Below are 19086 nucleotides of genomic sequence, written 5' to 3'. Positions count from 1 at the left end.
TTAAGAGAGAATTTAAAGACAGCTAATGCAGCCTATATCCACAGGCTACTCTGTCCAGTACTTCAACTAGGAATTCCACCAAAATCCACAAACAGCACAGCCTGTCCAGGGTTTTCTATAGAGAAAACCTTGCCTTTAACAGCAAAACCCTCTGGAATGATAGAGAGGAAGAAGTGGACAGACAAGCCCCATAGGCTGCCATTATGTGGCTCAAAACAGGATACTGTGCCTTTAAGAGAACTTTCCAGAAGCCTCACAGTATCCCAGAATGCACTGCAGGTCCCTCCTACTTTCAGTTCTTTTTTCCGGCTCCTGCTAGCAGGACCCTGGAGCATTAGCTCTTCTTTTTTGAGCTTTTTCTATATTATTTTTGTGATAAATTTGGATTTTTACAGCTTCACTCGACGTCTTTGGCCTTTATCTACATTCTGCTGTGTTTTTTTGGCAGAATTTCTGCAGTATTCTTGTCTTGTACTACTTCTAGTCTGACAAGTGCTTTGTCTGCAGCTGTACTAAAGACCAAAGCTGGAGCTCACAGGTTTGTATTCTGTGTTTGCCTGTGTCTTTTGACACCTGTCTTCTCTGTGACTTCTTTTCTGGGAAGCTTCGGCTCACAGGTTTGGAACAGAGGAGTTTGAAGGCATCTTCAGCCTCTGGGTAAGGAGAGGGTGGGTCCTCTACCGAGTCCCATGCTATAACCTCTGGGGTTCTCCCCGGTAAGGGCACGTCTGAGCTATGACCTATGACGCTGTTCCGGTCGGCTTCGACGTCGTGGAGTGCCTCGACGTCATGGAGTGCCTCGACGTCATGGAGTGCCTCGACGTCATGGAGTGCCTCGACGTCATGGAGTGCCTCGACGTCATGGAGTGCCTCGACGTCATGGAGTGCCTCGACGTCATGGAGTGCCTCGACGTGGATGGAGTGCCTCGACGTGGATGGAGTGCCTCGACGTGGATGGAGTGCCTCGACGTGGATGGAGTGCCTCGACGTGGATGGAGTGCCTCGACGTGGATGGAGTGCCTCGACGTGGATGGAGTGCCTCGACGTGGATGGAGTTGCCTCGACGTGGATGGAGTTGCCTCGACGTGGATGGAGTTGCCTCGACGTGGATGGAGTTGCCTCGACGTGGATGGAGTTGCCTCGACGTGGATGGAGTTGCCTCGACGTGGATGGAGTTGCCTCGACGTGGATGGAGTTGCCTCGACGTGGATGGAGTTGCCTCGACGTGGATGGAGTTGCCTCGACGTGGATGGAGTTGCCTCGACGTGGATGGAGTTGCCTCGACGTGGATGGAGTTGCCTCGACGTGGATGGAGTTGCCTCGACGTGGATGGAGTTGCCTCGACGTGGATGGAGTTGCCTCGACGTGGATGGAGTTGCCTCGACGTGGATGGAGTTGCCTCGACGTGGATGGAGTTGCCTCGACGTGGATGGAGTTGCCTCGACGTGGATGGAGTTGCCTCGACGTGGATGGAGTTGCCTCGACGTGGGTGGAGTTGCCTCGACGTGGGTGGAGTTGCCTCGACGTGGGTGGAGTTGCCTCGACGTGGGTGGAGTTGCCTCGACGTGGGTGGAGTTGCCTCGACGTGGGTGGAGTTGCCTCGACGTGGGTGGAGTTGCCTCGACGTGGGTGGAGTTGCCTCGGCGTGGGTGGAGTTGCCTCGGCGTGGGTGGAGTTGCCTCGGCGTGGGTGGAGTTGCCTCGGCGTGGATGGAGTTGCCTCGGCGTGGATGGAGTTGCCTCGGCGTGGATGGAGTTGCCTCGGCGTGGATGGAGTTGCCTCGGCGTGGATGGAGTTGCCTCGGCGTGGATGGAGTTGCCTCGGCGTGGATGGAGTTGCCTCGGCGTGGATGGAGTTGCCTCGGCGTGGATGGAGTTGCCTCGGCGTGGATGGAGTTGCCTCGGCGTGGATGGAGTTGCCTCGGCGTGGATGGAGTTGCCTCGGCGTGGATGGAGTTGCCTCGGCGTGGATGGAGTTGCCTCGGCGTGGATGGAGTTGCCTCGGCGTGGATGGAGTTGCCTCGGCGTGGATGGAGTTGCCTCGGCGTGGATGGAGTTGCCTCGGCGTGGATGGAGTTGCCTCGGCGTGGATGGAGTTGCCTCGGCGTGGATGGAGTTGCCTCGGCGTGGATGGAGTTGCCTCGGCGTGGATGGAGTTGCGATGCTCGACGTCGTTGGAGCGGTGATGCTCGACGTCGTTGGAGCGGTGATGCTCGACGTCGTTGGAGCGGTGATGCTCGACGTCGTTGGAGCGGTGATGCTCGACGTCGTTGGAGCGGTGATGCTCGACGTCGTTGGAGCGGTGATGCTCGACGTCGTTGGAGCGGTGATGCTCGACGTCGTTGGAGCGGTGATGCTCGACGTCGTTGGAGCGGTGATGCTCGACGTCGTTGGAGCGGTGATGCTCGACGTCGTTGGAGCGGTGATGCTCGACGTCGTTGGAGCGGTGATGCTCGACGTCGTTGGAGCGGTGATGCTCGACGTCGTTGGAGCGGTGATGCTCGACGTCATGGAGCGGTGATGCTCGACGTCATGGAGCGGTGATGCTCGACGTCATGGAGCGGTGATGCTCGACGTCATGGAGCGGTGATGCTCGACGTCATGGAGCGGTGATGCTCGACGTCCTGGAGCGGTGATGCTCGACGTCCTGGAGCGGTGATGCTCGACGTCCTGGAGCGGTGATGCTCGACGTCAGGGAGCGGTGATGCTCGACGTCATGGAGCAGTGATGCTCCTTTTGGGGCGTTGATCGCTTGGGCTCCGCTGTCTTCCGTTGGGTCCAGACGTCACCGTTATGGATGGCTCGGCGTCTCGGTGGTTGACACCGTAGTGACATTTTGACGTCGGAGTGTTGGTTGTCGTAGAGACAGTCACTGTCTTAGTGATGGTGACGTCGTAGTGAGGTTGATGTCATGGGCCGGCGCTTGACGCCTGGGTCTTGTTCCAGGCCTCGCCCCGTGGTGAGCCTCTACTCGTAGGAAGGGACTGTGTGTTCCCGGCACCGTCCACTCACGACGCCGAGCAGTTGATCAGCGTCGAGGAACCCTTCTGATGGGGAGTCTGTGGCTACTCACCTCGTGTAAGCGAGGGACGTTGGTCCTTTTGCTTAGTTTTGAGTATTCGCATACCTACTCATCGGCTAGGTCGCCTCCTGCTCTGCCACCACTGGTGAGACCACGGGGATGTTTCGGAATTCTCTAGGTTCCCTCTCCCACCTACCACCCCGGGGGCCTTTGGCCCCTCAGTCTGCGAACCCCCGTGCCTTGATGCCAGGGATGTGTCTTCCATGAGTACGGGGAGTCTCTCTCCGACTCTTAACTGGTTGGCTGTACTTAACTTTTGTCCACTACCACCTGCCAGGAGGTTCTGGCTTCGAACGTACTCCTGACTTGGTCGCAGGGGTAGTGGCATGTAGACGTCATGCTGTGGCCCGCTGTTGCTGGGCCGTTGTGGTAAGATCCCTGTGTGGGGGTGTTTTCTTCACGAATTAATGGTTCCCCTGCCGAGAGACAGGAGGGAAGCCTTACAAGAGATAGTCTAAAGGGACTGATAGTTTCAGATCTAAGCATCGGTGTCGGAGCGGAGTTTTCTCTCCTGCCGACCCCCAGGTATGGTGGGTTTGCCCTACGTTGCCGTGCTTGTATTCGTCGGGCGTCTCTGCAGCCTGCGGCTCAGCAGTGTGCTTCTACTCTCCCGTTTTTTGGGCAACCCTTGGGCTGCCATGAGGGTAGTGAGTGGCCCGCAAGAAGTCTGCATCGGAGACTTTTGGAAGGCTGTAGGTTTGGGGCGTGGAAAACTGCTTGAGGCCTTCTGCCCTTTATAGCGGCGTTTATCCTCCCAGGATTTGTCTGTGGCCCGGGCCGCCATTTACTACTTCACAAGTATATTGTGCGCATACGCGGGAGAGCTTGATGCTCCTCGGCGAACAAAAGCCGCCGGGTCTAAGTCACTCTTCGGTTCATCAGCCCTCCGCCAGCAATTCCTCCGGTCAGCTCGCGGTTTCAGCTGCGCGAGCTCCAGGCGGGGGGCGATATCCTGTTAAGGAAAAGGGCGATAGAAGATGTACCTCTGTCTCAAAGGGGAAGAGGTCTGTACTCCCGGTTCTTTCTGGTTCGCAAGCAGGACAAGAAAGAGTTCAGGCCCATTCTGGATTTGCGACAAGCAAACAAATGGATTCGCAGAGAGAGAGGGGAACTTCGCATGCTGTCGTTGCATCAGGTTTATCCTCAGCTGCAACAGGGAGATTGGCTCTGTGCCATAGATCTACAGGATCCCTACTTCCATGTGCCCATTGCACACAAACACAGGACGTTCCTGCGATTCCAAGTCAGCGCCAATCATGATCAGTACACAGTACTGCCAGTCGGGCTGAAATCTGCGCCCAGAACATTCTCGAAGTGCATGGCAGTGGTAGCTGCACACCTGAGGAAAAATGAGGTGTTTGTCTACCCGTACCTGGATGATTGGTTGATCAAGGCCTCCTTCTTCTCGGAAGCTCACACACTTCGAGAAGACGTGCGTTCTCTTGAACAAGCTGGGGTTGCACATCAACATGTCCAAGTCTGTCCCGATTCCGGTCCAGTGCATACAGTACTTGGGAGCCTCCTTCAATACGATGTCAGCAAGCGTGTCTCCTTCAGAGGAGAGATGATCATCACTCCTTCGGAAGGCTCAGGCTCTTATGACCGCTCCATCTACAACAGTGAGGACGGTGTCTTCTCTACTGGGGTCGATGGGCTCTTGTATCCTCCTCACGCCACACGCACGGCTGCACATGTGACCATTGCAGGGGTGCTTGGAGGATCAGTGGGATCAGAGGAAAGGATCTTGGAACGACAAGATACGACTGTCTCTGCGTGCTCTTCAGTCTCTGAAGTGGTGGTGTTCAGCGGAGAATCTCCTCAGAGGGGTTCCCTTTCACAAGGACATTCCCACACAGACTATCGTGACGGATGCGTCTCTCCATGGCTGGGGGGCGCGTTCCGGAGAACTTGCAGATACAAGGAACGTGGTCCCCGATGGAGTCCACGTATCACATCAATTTCCTGGAACTCAGAGCCTTTCACTTGGTACTGAAGGCGTTTCTTCGGTCCTTCCAGACCAACTCTCTGCTTGTACAGACGGACAATACGACCACGATGTATTACCTCGACAAGCAGGGGGGTTCGAGTTCGCGCACTCTGTCGCAGGAGGCGCAGGCGATCTGGCGCTGGCTTTTAGCCAGAGGACTGACGATAACGGCTACCCATCTGCCAGGTATGCAGAATGTTCAGGCAGACGCACTGGGCAGACTGATTCAGGAAAACCACAAATGGGTCATAAACGACGAAGTACTAGTCTTCGGAAGGTGGGGGACTCCAGACGTAGATCTGTTCTCCACCGCCGAAAACAGCTAATGCCGAGACTTCGCCTCCAGGTACTACCAGCAGGGGACGCTGGGGAATGCGTTATGGATTAACTGGCGAACAGCTTTCTGTACGCTTCTCCACCCATTCCCCTGATTCCGGCGGTACTCATCAAGCTGTCCCAGTCCAGGGCGCGGATGATCCTGATTGCCCCGGAATGGCCCAGGCAGTGGTGGTTCACGGACCTGCTTCACCGGTCTCTCCTTCCTCGCATACGGCTGCCGTGCAGGCCGGACCTTCTCACGAAGTTCGGGGGGGCAGATGTTGCCCCCCGACTTCTCGTCTTTGAGTTTGGCAGCATGGCTCCTGAGATAGTGCAATATGGCCATTTGAATCTACCAGAAGATTGTATGGACATACTGGAGGAGGCTATGCGACCTTCCACTAGGACCTCTTATGCTTACGAGTGGGAGAGGTTTTGCATCTGGTGCAAGTCCAAGGATTATGACCCAACAACGTGTAGGGAAGATGTCATCCTTCCGTATCTTCTACACCTGGCGCAGTCTGGCCTTAATGTCCATTCCATTAAGGTTCATTTTGCTGCGCTGACTGCCTACAGGGAATGGCCTTCACAGACTTCCTTCTTTCAGATCCCTGTGACCAAAGGTATTTTTGGAAGGCTTGAAGAAAGTGTTCTCTCCTGTCCGGCTTCCTTCGCCTTCATGGGAATTGTACGTGGTGCTGTCCAGATTGATGAAGGAGCCTTTTGAACTTTTTCACAAGGCTTCGTTGCAGCACCTGTCCTGGAAGGCGGCGTTCCTCGTGGCCATTACATCGGCCCGCAGGGTGAGGGGGATTCAGGCGTTGTGTTGCCAAGCACCTTATACTATATTTCATGCTGATAAGGTTGTTATGCGTACTCGCCCTAAATTTCTTCCAAAGGTTATATCTGATTTCCATGTTAACCAGACTATGACTTCACCTACGTTTTTCTCAGAATCCTTCATCTCCAGCGGAAAGATCTCTGCATTCCCTGGATGTTAGGAGAGTGTTGAAATTTTATCTGGATAGAACCAAGGATATTCGTAGGTCAGACCAATTGTTTATCAATTAGGGATCAGTCAGGACCGGTCTCGTTACCTCTAAACAGTCCATCTCGAGGTGGATTGTGTCCTGTATACAATTGTGTTACCAAAAGGCTAATAAGACCTTAGAGGGTAAACCTAAGGCTCATTCCACCAGAGGCAAAGCTGCCACGACTGCTTTGCTCCGTAATGTTCCTATTGCAGAAATCTGCAAGACGGCACTTGGACGTCGGTCCATACCTTTGTTAAGCATTGCTGTCTGGACACTGATGCCAGGACAGATGCTCAGGTTGGGCAGGCTTCGCTGCGAAATCTGTTCGCACGGTAGTGGTGTTATTTCTCTGTTCTCCACAGCCGCTTTGGTGTGGGGATGGGCTTGCCATTCTATTCACTAGATTATGACTATACACAGAGATCCCCTACTACAGAAGTAGTAGTTTCTGTCCTGTAACTCCAGTTCTGTAGTAGGGGTATCTCTGTTATAGTCATAAGCGCCCGCCCTCCTCCCCGGTGGAGAGAGATATTCATGTAAGGCATGCTACAGGTCTGTCGTGTTACGCCTTCAAAAAGAACTGAAAGTAAGAGGGACCTGCAGTGCATTCTGGGATACTGTGAGGCTTCTGGAAAGTACTCTTAAAGGCACAGTATCCTGTTTTGAGCCACATAATGGCAGCCTATGGGGCTTGTCTGTCCACTTCTTCCTCTCTATCATTCCAGAGGGTTTTGCTGTTAAATGCAAGGTTTTCTCTGTAGAAAACCCTGGACAGGCTGTGCTGTTTGTGGATTTTGGTGGAATTCCTAGTTGAAGTACTGGACAGTGTAGCCTGTGGATATAGGCTGCATTATCTGTCTTTAAATTCTCTCTTAAGTGTCTGTGCAGTTCTGCATGTTTTGACAACTTAAGAGATTATTTTTGATTGCTCTGGGGTCCGCGCACATGGGCGGGACTATTCACTAGATTATGACTATAACAGAGATACCCCTACTACAGAACTGGAGTTACAGGACAGAAACTACTCCATGTGCTTTAATTTTTGCCTGGGGAATCCCAAACCTGGTGAGGGATTGAATATTACTACTTTTGCAGTTGAATTGTGTAGTGCGATGCATGGAGTAAACCTATTGATACCAAGAAACATTCTGTGCGCAAATGACAGGATTATAGGCCATGTAATTCATGAGCAGGAGAAAAGTGGCGTTAACAGGTGATTGACATTGGTTAGTGGGATTCTCAAATTGTGCTAGAGCTGGAATATTAACGGTGTCTTCATTATTTTTCTGCACAGTACACTATAAGGAAGCTGCTTTTCAAACAGTTGTCAGAAGTCATTCATAAGATAGCAACTAAATGTAAGCTGCTGATCCTGCGATATGTAAATCTACCTGATGTGACGTGAGCTTAGTAGTATCATTTGGCAGCGGTGTTTGCATTTCTCTGCATATAAATGAGCTTTTGGATCATTGAGCGGTTGCAAATTTGTTTTTCCAGCATTGGATTTTAAATAGATTCTTTTGTTGTTTGTATATATTCCCAACGGCTGATTGGAATCTTCCAGTAGTGGCTAATTTTTACAGTAAGTTGTGCTCACTTTTACATAGATCCCTTGCCCTACAGGGATCCCTCCCTGCAGCGCCTCCCTTGTCCTGATTGATACCACATATGCTTATGCATTGGAAAGTCCTCTGCCTCTTCATCTACTTTATCTGAACTAAAGGGCTATCTTGTCTCTACATTTGTCTGGGGATTCTGTAATGCATCATGAACCTGACCGTGTGTATGTTTTAACATTATGATGGAGTTTAAGAACAAGGTCTTGTTTTAGGCTTCTGCAAACTGTGGTTATAGGAACATGTCAAGGATGACCCGACCTGCTGTGGGTATACAACCTGTATTCAGGCCATGCTGTTAAAAAAAATGGAGGCATGAAGGAGGTGTATTTTGTAACTGAGCAGGAATATAAAAAGGAAACTGCCACAGTCGTTTACTGCACAGCGTGGCTATGGAACACCAAAAAGGGTTTGCCAAGTGCAGAGGAAGATGCTGAAAGATGTAGGAAAGGCCAAATCGAAGTGAGGATAGTGAAACAGCTTAGCTGAAGGAAAGGGAAAGGCAGTGCTTGAGGGAGACAAGATATTGACCAAGGAAGGATAGCTCACATTTTACGTAGAATGTCTGAGAACTACACTAGAATGCCAAAGCAGATCATTATTGAATGCAAGGAAAGGTCTTCTGGCATTTAGGAGTCTGAAAAGGACTGACAAATCAGATAATGAAATGTAATCCCTTCATACCTGGGCATCCCACAGTATAGGAAGTCGGGGAGGGCTGTGGAAAGCCTGATTATGTTGTATTACCCCATGCATGAGTAAGCCCCTATAAGTAAACTCTAGTCTGTGGGGTCTGTATGAGTTTCCCCCAAGGATGTTCAATCTCCTGGCCCCAAGGCTCATCACCATCCGAAGACGCTGGTGACCAGTGTCAATCAGGTTCAGCTCGACCATGCAGTTTGAAGAAGAATATCCAGGCTTCCTCTTTGTACTGGAGCATTAACCAGACTGTGTTGTGAAGACGAGGCCGGCCCTTTTGCAAAACGTGTCTCAATGCTGAAAACCCCAGGAGGCACGTACAAAATTGTCTAGACCCTTTCATCAGATGTATGTGGGCTTTTAAGCGTCATTCACAGCTGGCTAAAACATAAATGCCATCGTTCGGAAAGGAGGGAATTTAGGAAAAAAACGGTAATTTATTTTCACTATTGATAAATAGTGAAGTGGAGGAAATTTTAGGCAGGAGATTTATAAAATCAGGAGTCTTCAACCTGATTTGAGTGTGTTGGGGTGCCTGCTACAACCCCTCGTTGGCATTCATTTAGCTCATTTTAGGTCCATTCTCTTCCCCTGTCAAAGGCTAGCATGAACCTGGAGAGTATTGTCAGGAAGGTGTATGGGATTGTGTCATGTGTCCCTCACCATACAGATATCTACCATGGTGTTTGTTTGTTGTTCATCAGCCGTGACTCTGAGCAATGGTAAAATATGGTGAAGTTCAACCCATTCTTGGAGAACTACAAACTGTATGAAGTCTAATAGATGCTGGCAGACGATAGGTTGGCCTCCAAGGATGATATGATGCATAGACAGTATTCGATCATAGTTGCCACAGGCAGGATTTTGGTTCCTGGGCATGCCTGGAATATATGAGTTGCGGACCTGAAGTACAGGTTGGAGTGCAAACCTGGCCTTCAACATCTAAGAATTGATAAGGAAATAGATGGTCCACTGTCTATACCAGCTTACACTGTCACAAATGCTACATAAGGTCTTTCAGCAAAGCACAATCTCCCTTACATTTGTTTTCCCCTCCACTGTTCCTCTGTAGTGCTTTAGGAGAATGGGTATTGCAGACCATTTGGTCCACCCAGAAGCAACCATGATGGGTCCAGTGAGAAAACTGAGCCTCGCTTAGCCACGTATGGAGTATTTCCCACAAGTCCTTAATGTGGGACAACAGGCATATTAAACAAACCGCTCAACCACTGTTTCTGCTATTATATTACTCTGCCAAGCCACTTAGATGGAACGCTTAGTGAGTATGATGTGGTTCTTTGGCTGTATTTTTATGATGTGGTAGCAAGTAATGTCAAATGACATTCCCCTAAAGCTAGTATTTCCAATAGAGGAATGACACTTTGGCATCCCTAATTACCACGTCATAATGTAATACCCAATGAAAGGTGTGCAAATCCTGCATCTTCACTTCTCCTCTGCCTTATTAAGGCTGCTCTTGTGGGTATGTGTGTGTTTGGTGTTGGAGCCAATCCTAATTCTGCTACTCCCAGGGCTAAAATTAAGTCTAGTCAGAGATTGCCTGGGGCCTGCACTGACAACACTGAAGCATTTTTGTCAATCACTGCATTATGGCGTGACATCATCAACATTGCTGAGAAAGACTGCCCTTATGACTAAGCTGCTCCAGCACTGGCTTTGCGTAACTATCTGAGCTGCCGTCCCATTGGCTTGATTCCTTCAGCTGGGCTGTTCAGCTGGGGTGAGCGATGCACACATACCCATGCCTTGCTTAAGTAGTGGTTCCTTCATATGGGTGTTCGGACTCAGCCCTGCCACTTTTTTTTTTTTAAACATTTTTATTTGCATTTTTAAAACAGTGCGATACATTGCCATGTAGAAACACAAAATATATTAGGCACAGTAGTTTGTCAACAGAAACTAGTAGAATTACAGCACTAACACAGGAGCATCTCTGTCCAACAATCAGAACATGGGTTGCCAGCAAATATCGTGGTTCCAAAGCAATATTCCGAATCAGAGCTCGAGCTATCAGTATCAGAAGGTGGGTCACAAATGTTTCCCCTATACTTATTCCATGCCCCCCAAATCCTATTCCATTTCTTGGGACAACCTCTATTGCGGAACACTGCCCGCTCTGCAATCATCGCAGCGTCCATATCTTGCTTCCAAGCTGAAACTGTTGGCGACACCCTCCCACCCCACTTCTGCGCTATATTTCTTTTTGCTACCATCATGCCAAGTGTCATCCAGCTCTGCCCATAGCGTGTGAGGTCATTGGGTTCCCATATGTCTAAAAGGCAACGCTTGGGGTCAGGCAGTATGGAAAGTTCCTCTGATTGAGACATGGTGCGCATCACCTGAACCCAGTAGTGTGCAATTCGTGGGCAATCCCATATTGTGTGGTAGAAGCTCCCTACTTCCCCGCAGCCCCGCAGGCAGTATGGGTGTGAAATCCTTTTCATCTTATGCAGTGTGTCTCTAGTGTAGTACGATCTGTGTAGCATGCGTAGTTGCACCAAGCGGAGACGTGATGAGACGCCCACTTCTTTCGGAGACGCAGTCTCCTCCTGCCACTCCGAGTCATCAATGTCTCCACAGTCGCGTGCCCATTTCTCCCGCAAGGCCTCCAGAGGGTCAGGTAAATTGTTTACGAGTTTTCGGTACGTCAGAGATGTCGCCTTTGACGGCATAAAGTCAGTAAGTAGCCTGTCCTCGAGCGGGGACGCTTCCGGGATGATCATCTCGGGCGTTAACGCTGATGTCAATGCATGACGTATCTGCATATACCTGAAACGTTCTGTCAGTGCCAGATCATATTGCTGTCGCAGCGTCTCAAAAGGCAGCATCTGTCCCTTCTGCCATAGATCGCCAATGGTCGAGATGCCTATATCATCCCAGCGGTCGAAGCCTTTGGAGTGTCTGAGTTTCCCCAGCTGCTTTGTGTACCACAATGGGGTTAACTGTGTCAGTACTCCCTGCCATTTCAACCTGCTCAGTGCCGCGTGCCATATGGTGAGTGTGTGTTGTAGTGGGCCGAACTTCATGGCAACTAAGGATTTATCATAAAGGGGGGCCAGCATTCCAGAGAACCCCAACTGTGCCCTGTCTGCCTTTAGAGCTGGTTCAGACTGGGGGAGATGAAGCCATTGGTTAATGACCTTCAACTGTGATGCCCAGTAGTAAAGGCTGACGTCTGGGAGCGCTATGCCCCCGTCTTACCAGCTTCGCGTGAGCTTGGCCTGTGCTATACGTGCGGGCTTAGGACCCCACATCAGCACCGAGACTTGCGATGTGATGGTTTTGAAGTATGCGGGAGGGACAGGGTAGGGTGTATTTTCTAAAACGTAGAGGAAACGGGTTAGGGCCATCATTTTGAAAAGAGCCGCCTTTCCTAGCAGTGTCAGCAGCAGTGATTCCCAGTGGCGTATGTCACGTTTGAAGCGATCAAGAGGAGGCTGTAGGTTATGTGTATAGAAGTCGGCAGGGTTAGCTGTGACGTGTATACCCAGATATTTAAACCCATTAGCAGAAGTCCGCAACGGGCAGGCGTCCGGCAAGTGCGGTGTGGGACCATGCAGTATGTACATGGTGGATTTGGACCAGTTGATCGAGTAGCCAGAAGCTCGGCCGTATGTCGTGCAGACATCTAGAAGAGTGTTAATCAAGCGTTTGGGAGAGGTGAGATATAACAGAATATCGTCTGCGTACAGCGATACTCTGTCTTCCCACTCGTCCGTCCAATGGAGGCCACTGATAGTGGGCTCCCATCTTATCTATTCTGCCAACGGTTCGAGGACCATGGCAAACAGTAGTGGGGTCAGTGGGCAACCCTGACGCGTGCCCCTAGACAGTGGAAAGTCCGCCGAGATGTGGCCGTTGGCAGCAACATGCGCCATAGGCTTTGCATAGAGTAGACGGATCCAGGAGCAGAACTTCGGGCCAAAGCCAAAGTGACGTAGCACCGCAAATAAGAAGGGCCAGTGGACCGTGTCAAACGCCATGTGCGCGTCTAGGGACTGTATCACCGCTGGTTCTAATAAATACGTCGCGCGCGCCAGTACACCATGTACTCTCCTTAAATTGAGCGCCGTGTTTCTGCCGGGCATGAAGCCAGACTGGTCTTTATGTATGAGTTTGGGTAAATGGGACGTGAGGCGCAACGCCAACAGCTTCGCGAGTATTTTAGCCTCGGCGTTGATGAGGGAAATCGGGCGGTAGGATGCACATTGGTCAGCTGGTTTCCCCAGTTTTAATATAGCTACAATAGTGGCCGTGCGTTGATCTAATGGAAGTATCCCTGCCTCCAAGCTTTCTGTAAACATGTGCAGCAAATGCGGCGCAAGCGTGTCCGCCTGTTGCTTGTATAAGTCAACTGGTATACCATTTGGTCCCAGCGCCTTACCCGTCTGCAGGGCCCTGATCGCCAATTGCACCTCGTCGGTCGTTAGGTCTGCGTCCAAGGCATGTGCCTCTTCCTCCGTCAACGCGGGCATTTTGAGATCTTTAATGTAGGTATATGCCTCTTCCTCCAAAATCGTGGACGCGGAGGAGTACACCGTTTCATAGTGTTGGGCTAGCATGTGTACTATTGTGCTTGGATCTCTAATAGGGTCTCCTCCCTCCAACGTCAGTTGAGCTATCCACCTGTCCCGTCTGTCCAGCCAAGCCAGTAATTTGCCCGCCTTGTCACCCACCACGTAAATTTTGTATCGTGTGGTGGACAGTTGCAGCTTGACTCCCTCTGTTAGGTGTGTTCTGTGTCGATGTTGTGCCACTTGTAAGCTGTGCGCCTTAGTGGGGTTCGGGTCAGCCGCGTGCCGTGTCTCTGCCTCAGCCACTGCCGTTTCTAGAGCCAACAGTTCCGCTCGCCCCTCCCGCTTATGCGCTGTAATGGAGACTAATGCATGTCCTCTAACCACTGTTTTGTAGGCCTCGCACAGAGTGACAGAGGAGGACACCGAGCCAGTGTTGTCCCGGAAATAGTGTTTAGTCCCTACCTTTAGCTCCTTCTTGATCTTAGGAATGTGGAGGTAGGCAGCGCGGATTGGATAGGTCCGACGCCGTGTGGGCTGGTGGTGTGCATAGGTAATTAGCAAGGGAGAGTGATCTGAAATGCCCCGTGGTCGGATATCTACTTTGACCACAGTGCCCGGGCCACCCGCCGAGCCAAGTAAATAATCAAGTCTGGTGAGACTATTATGGACGCTTGAATGGTAGGTAAACTGGCGGTCCAGGGGATTGTACTTCCTCCAGAGGTCCTTCAATCCCATAGCTGTCAGGAAGCCCCCCAACCGTGTTGTACCAGCTGGAGCTAACTTCGGGGGGACTCTATCCACCAAGCTATCCGCCACTAAATTAAAATCTCCCCCGAGAAGCAAATCCCCCCCTCAGGGAGCCCCAGTAGGAAAGCGCTAAGATCTGACAGGGCCGCCGCCTGTAAGGTAGGCGGAATGTAGACTGAGACAATATTAAAGGGTTTTCCCTCCCACTGTGCATGTATTGCGGCAAATCTACCCGCTGCGTCTGACCTAACAGACTGTATGAGCAGGGGGAATTATTTCTTTACCAGGACGCCGACTCACCTGGATCCGGAGGTGAATTCGGAGTGGGCCACCATCTGAAAACCCCATCTGTCCATCGCCTTCGTGGCCTTGCCAGTGAGGTGTGTCTCCTGTAGGAGTACCACCGCCGCCCCCTCCCTTTTAATACACTTCAAGACCAGACCTCGCGTAATTTTGTCACCAAGGCCTCGGACGTTCCATGAGAGTACAGATAGGGACGGGGTTACTCCAGCCGAGCCGTCCTGTAGAACAGTGCGTGTGTCAACCCCCATCATCAGATTTCGAGCTGTCGGGCCCCTATGGATCAGTGTGCTAAATAGAGTACAATCAGTTTCTGTGATCCAAAACACCATACCGTTCAATTTAGATCGGTGTATCGCAAGAAAATAGAACACAACGAACAACAAAAAACATTCCCTCCCCCCTCCCTGTCGTGCGGACTCCAAACTGCCCGCCACCCCAACTCAGCAGAGTGCTCATGATCCCTGTCAAAAAACAACGTTGCCTATAAGAGCATAGGGGGTGAAAGTCCAAGGAGGACCAGATAGACCCCAACAGTTCCAGAGTCCCAGCTCAATCGTGAATGTCTCAGTAGCAAGTAAGGGAGGTGAACCCCAGTCGGGAAAGTTCGGGCTCACCGCCCACAGTTCACAGAGGAAAAAGAGAAATACTTCCCTTGAGGTAGCAGGAGTCATTCCCCAGAGTCCGCGGCTGGGTCGGTCTCGATCTTCTCCTCTTGCCCGGTCATATCAGGCTCGTCGGATTGTCCTTGTCTTCTGCGCCTTCCGTTCTGTCTGCCAGAGCCCTCCGCCGGACGCCACCCCTCGAGCCAGTCGTGCGCCTCCTCCGGAGTATCAAAGAACCAGGTTTTTTTTATCAGCCACCACCCTGAGGCGTGCCGGGAAGAGCATGGAATAGGGCAATTCGCGAGATCTCAATGTCTTTTTCACCTCAATGAAACTCCTTCGTCGCACCGCTACCGCCGTCGTGTAGTCCGGGACAATTGAAATTTCTGAGTTTTGAATCCGTATGGGTGGCGCGACCCTCGCCGTTTGCAGAATGGCGTCGCGATCTCTGAAATTGAATATGCGCGCTATAACGGGTCTCGGTCGCGCCCCGGGACCCTGTGCGCCCGCTCCACCGAAAAAAAAATTCGAGAGGCCTTTTGGTTGCAGCGTGTTTCTCACGAGGTCCTCTACATAAAGGTCCATGGCAGGCCCCCCTTCCGATTCTGGAAGGCCAATTATGCGAATATTATTGCGCCGAGAGCGCCCTTCTTGTTCGTCCATCTTGTCTGTCAGGAATTTGTTGTCTTCTTCTAATTGCGTCACGCGTTTTAGCAGTGACGCAGTGTCCGAGGTAAGCGTCGTTGCGACCTGCTCCACCGCAGTGACCCTGGAGGACATTTTTTGTAAATCTGCCCGCAAAAGTGTGACATCTGTCGAGATTGAACCCACCGTGGTCTGTACCTGGTGCAGGGCCACCATGATGTCTTCCAGCGTTATGGCAGGGATAGCGCCGCCCTCCGCACCCTTAGCGCTGGCCCTCTTTTGCTCCGACAGTGGGGGAAAGTCCTTGGCATAGGCAAATTTATCGAGTTTGCTCTGCTGGGCCCCACGAGTACCTTTGCCGCTCATTGTGGGGGGGATTGAGGAGTGCCGCCTCGGGTCACACTGGATAAAGTTAGCGGGCGCGTAGATTGTGGGTTCGCACCTCCAGTCGAGCCAGGCAGGCCCGAAACAGAGAGCGTCCGGCGATCGCCTCTCAAGGTGTTCCACGTGTCGCCCCTTTCACCGCACACGTCGCCGAGGCGCTGCGGGGGGACACCAGTCGCAGGTTCCAGCAATGTCCACCCAGGCACCAAGTCGCCAGGTCTGCTCCGTCAGGGGGGCCCAAAGTCCAGGAATGCGCCCCAGCAGTCGGCGGGAGAGCAGGAGCGTGTCCGGTATTCGTGAGCCCCAGAGGGGCGGGAAAGGCGCAGGCCCGGGCCGCTGCAGTTCTCGGCGGCAGCGGCGGACCCTCCGGTTCCCCGTCACAGCCGGTCAGGAGTATGGCGGGAAGGCAACAGTAATCTCGCCTGTCCGTTCGCTGGGGGCGAAGCCGGGTGGGAGGGAGGGCCGTCGCACCACTCACCAGCCGCCGGTTGCCTCAGCTGTGCTCTGTGATGCCGCGTGCCGGCAGTCGCTGGCGCCCCACCGGCGGTCGTCTCAAATCGAGGCCGGTGCTTATGGCGCGGTTGTAGGCCCCAATCTCGTCCTCGATGCAGCTCCGGGGTCCGATGTCTCAGAGAGCTCGGAGCAGGGTCGATGTGCGCCGGTTCACCTCCGCCACAGGGTTTTTCAGCTTGGGGCTACGCTGGAGCAGGATAACTGGCCGGATATTTACGGGGAATCGGTCTCACCCTCGGAGCCTCACTAGGTCGCGGCCATCTTGGTTAATCGCCGGCCACGCCCCCCAGCCCTGCCACTTTTTTAACACATTTTTAATCTGCAGTAAAGTGCTCAGTAGATCAGTGCACTATTTACTGAAGATGAAGGGGACAGTCATAACTGCCTGGTACGCCCCCTCACCCTCAGGCTTTCCAGGTCATTAGCCAAAAGCCTTGCTGTGCATGAATGGTCATGCATCTTAGAGAGCCTGCACAATCGACAAGTTCAGAAACTAGTCCTGCTACAGGCCTGGAAAGCCAGAGTAGATTCTAGAAAAAGTGATACACAGAATGTGAGTGCTTGTATGCATGTGCAGGCTGATCTGCGTATTTGTGACTGCCTATGTCTATGTTTAAATGCATGTATGAGTGTAAATGCGCTTGCTGTCTCTTTTCATATTGGATGTAATTCTTGGCATGTTGGGGCCATCCTGAGCAAGATGGTTCCCAGCCTGGGCACAGTGCTGGCCATTACTCATTGGTGGTAATACATTGCATTACTTGGGCCATGCATAACAGGTTGATGCCCCAGAGAAAATGCTGGCCCTAGCATATTGGTGGTAATTATTAGCCGTTTGAGGCTATTTGTGGCAGGAGAACCATGGAGGATAAATCATATCTGTAGTTTACGCCAAAGAAATATTAAATTTTTCATGGACACTCGTAACCTCAAAGTTTTCATCTTTTAAAGTCTGGACTGGATCGGAATTTTTTTCCAGCAATTATTCCCATGTGCTGGTAAGCACGTTTATTAATCGACCAATAGCATGATCATAAAAACAGCATGAAACAAAATACAAATACACATTGTCCCAAAGTACATAAGTAGAGTCATTTCATCAAGTTTTGGTTTTGAAACCTTGCCTAAAACAAATATCAATTACTCTGTCTAGACGATGTAGGGTCTTCTGCTGTGTGCACCAAAAGGCTGTTCAATCAAAATAGCATACTCATAAATAGAATGCTGAGGGACACGCTCAACCTCTCTAAGGGCACACCGTCAAAACCCCTGGTAAACTTAATCAAACCACAACATGGAGGGAGCGTGAAAAATTACAACTTGAATTTATATGATTTCTATTTCTTTGTCATTAAACAAACAGTTCACAACAATTCCAAAAAGTAGTCTTTCAAGCGAAAGTATTGAAGTTCGTTTTCTTTATTCTGAAGCATATGTTGTCAGTCAGCTTTCAGAAGAAACAACCTCATTTCCTATACAATGATTAACGGTTGACAGCCAACGCGTTTCGTCCCCATCCGGGACATCATCAGGGCTATAAATAAGGAAAAACATATAGTGTCACCATGAAATCATATCACATTTGAATACACAATCTAATAAATAACATTCCTCAAATTAACATGTTGTCATCCAAGCAATTTCATGGTGACACCACATGTATAGGAAATGATGTTGTTTCTTCTGGAAGCTGACGCTCCCACTATGTTGTGGTTTTGATTAAAACAAATATCAGTTTTTTTTAAATGTTCAGTATTTACAGTTCTAAAATAGCTATACAAGCATAAAAAGGTATGTTTAAATGGATCCAACCCTGGCAATTTTTCACAGTGGGGCTTTCGATCTCTGCCACCAGGCATATAATCGGTTATCTTGTAATTGCAAAAATAAGCCATTGTGTTATGTGTTGGACAGGCCACATGAAGGGCCGCTCTCCCCCGGCCCAACCAGGCCCGAGCCCAGCCACGCAAGTACCACACACCACCATTGCACGTCCACCGTCCCCGCAGGGACCCCTACACTCGAACCTGTTGACCGCATAGGCCGACCCACTACCGGCCTGCGCGCCCATCCTGGGCGCCATCTTGGACACTCCACCACGAGGCCGCCTGGCCCCCGATCGACCTCAACCCTGGGCCTGGCCAGGCCTCAGACATTCCGGCACCAACGTCCACCCAGGAGGTGAGCGGGCTACTTGGTCAGTCAATGGGAGCAAGAGGTGTCGATGGCTCTCCCCCGCCAAGTGCCGCTCGCCCATCGCCTCCCCGGGCGCTGGCTCCACCCCCCTGCTGGGTGTCGGGACTCCCTCATCCCGGACCTCCCGACCTCCAGGTGCGAGGGTCCGGACATCAAAGCACACCAGCCCTATAACTGGGGCAGCTCCAGAGCAGGACGGGAGTTGTATCTTGGAGTCGAGAGACGCAAAGAAGAACTCATCCTTGACGGACTACTGGCGCTGCCGTAGCTCTGTCTTGTGCACCCTCGTCTTGCCTGCTGGCGCTGCCGCGGCTTTGGGAACCACCCTATCCTTCATCGTCGTCGGGACCTGCTGGCGTGGCCGCGGACCGTTTGTAACCACCACCTTCATCGGGACCTGCTGGCTCTGCCGCGGACCGTCGT

The 19086-nt window shown here is 51.6% G+C and overlaps 1 protein-coding gene across 2 annotated transcripts in view; it reads left to right on the top strand.

The window, feature by feature from the left end:
* NPAT (nuclear protein, coactivator of histone transcription) overlaps nt 1-19086 on the top strand; it is a 358220-nt gene that overhangs the window by 182942 nt on the left and 156192 nt on the right. The window lies entirely within an intron of this gene.

Source organism: Lissotriton helveticus, chromosome 8 (assembly GCF_964261635.1).
Source record: "Lissotriton helveticus chromosome 8, aLisHel1.1, whole genome shotgun sequence".
NCBI classification, from domain to species: domain Eukaryota; kingdom Metazoa; phylum Chordata; class Amphibia; order Caudata; family Salamandridae; genus Lissotriton; species Lissotriton helveticus.
The sequence above is the reverse complement of the archived record's forward strand: the minus strand, read 5'-3'. Positions and strand labels throughout refer to the sequence as shown.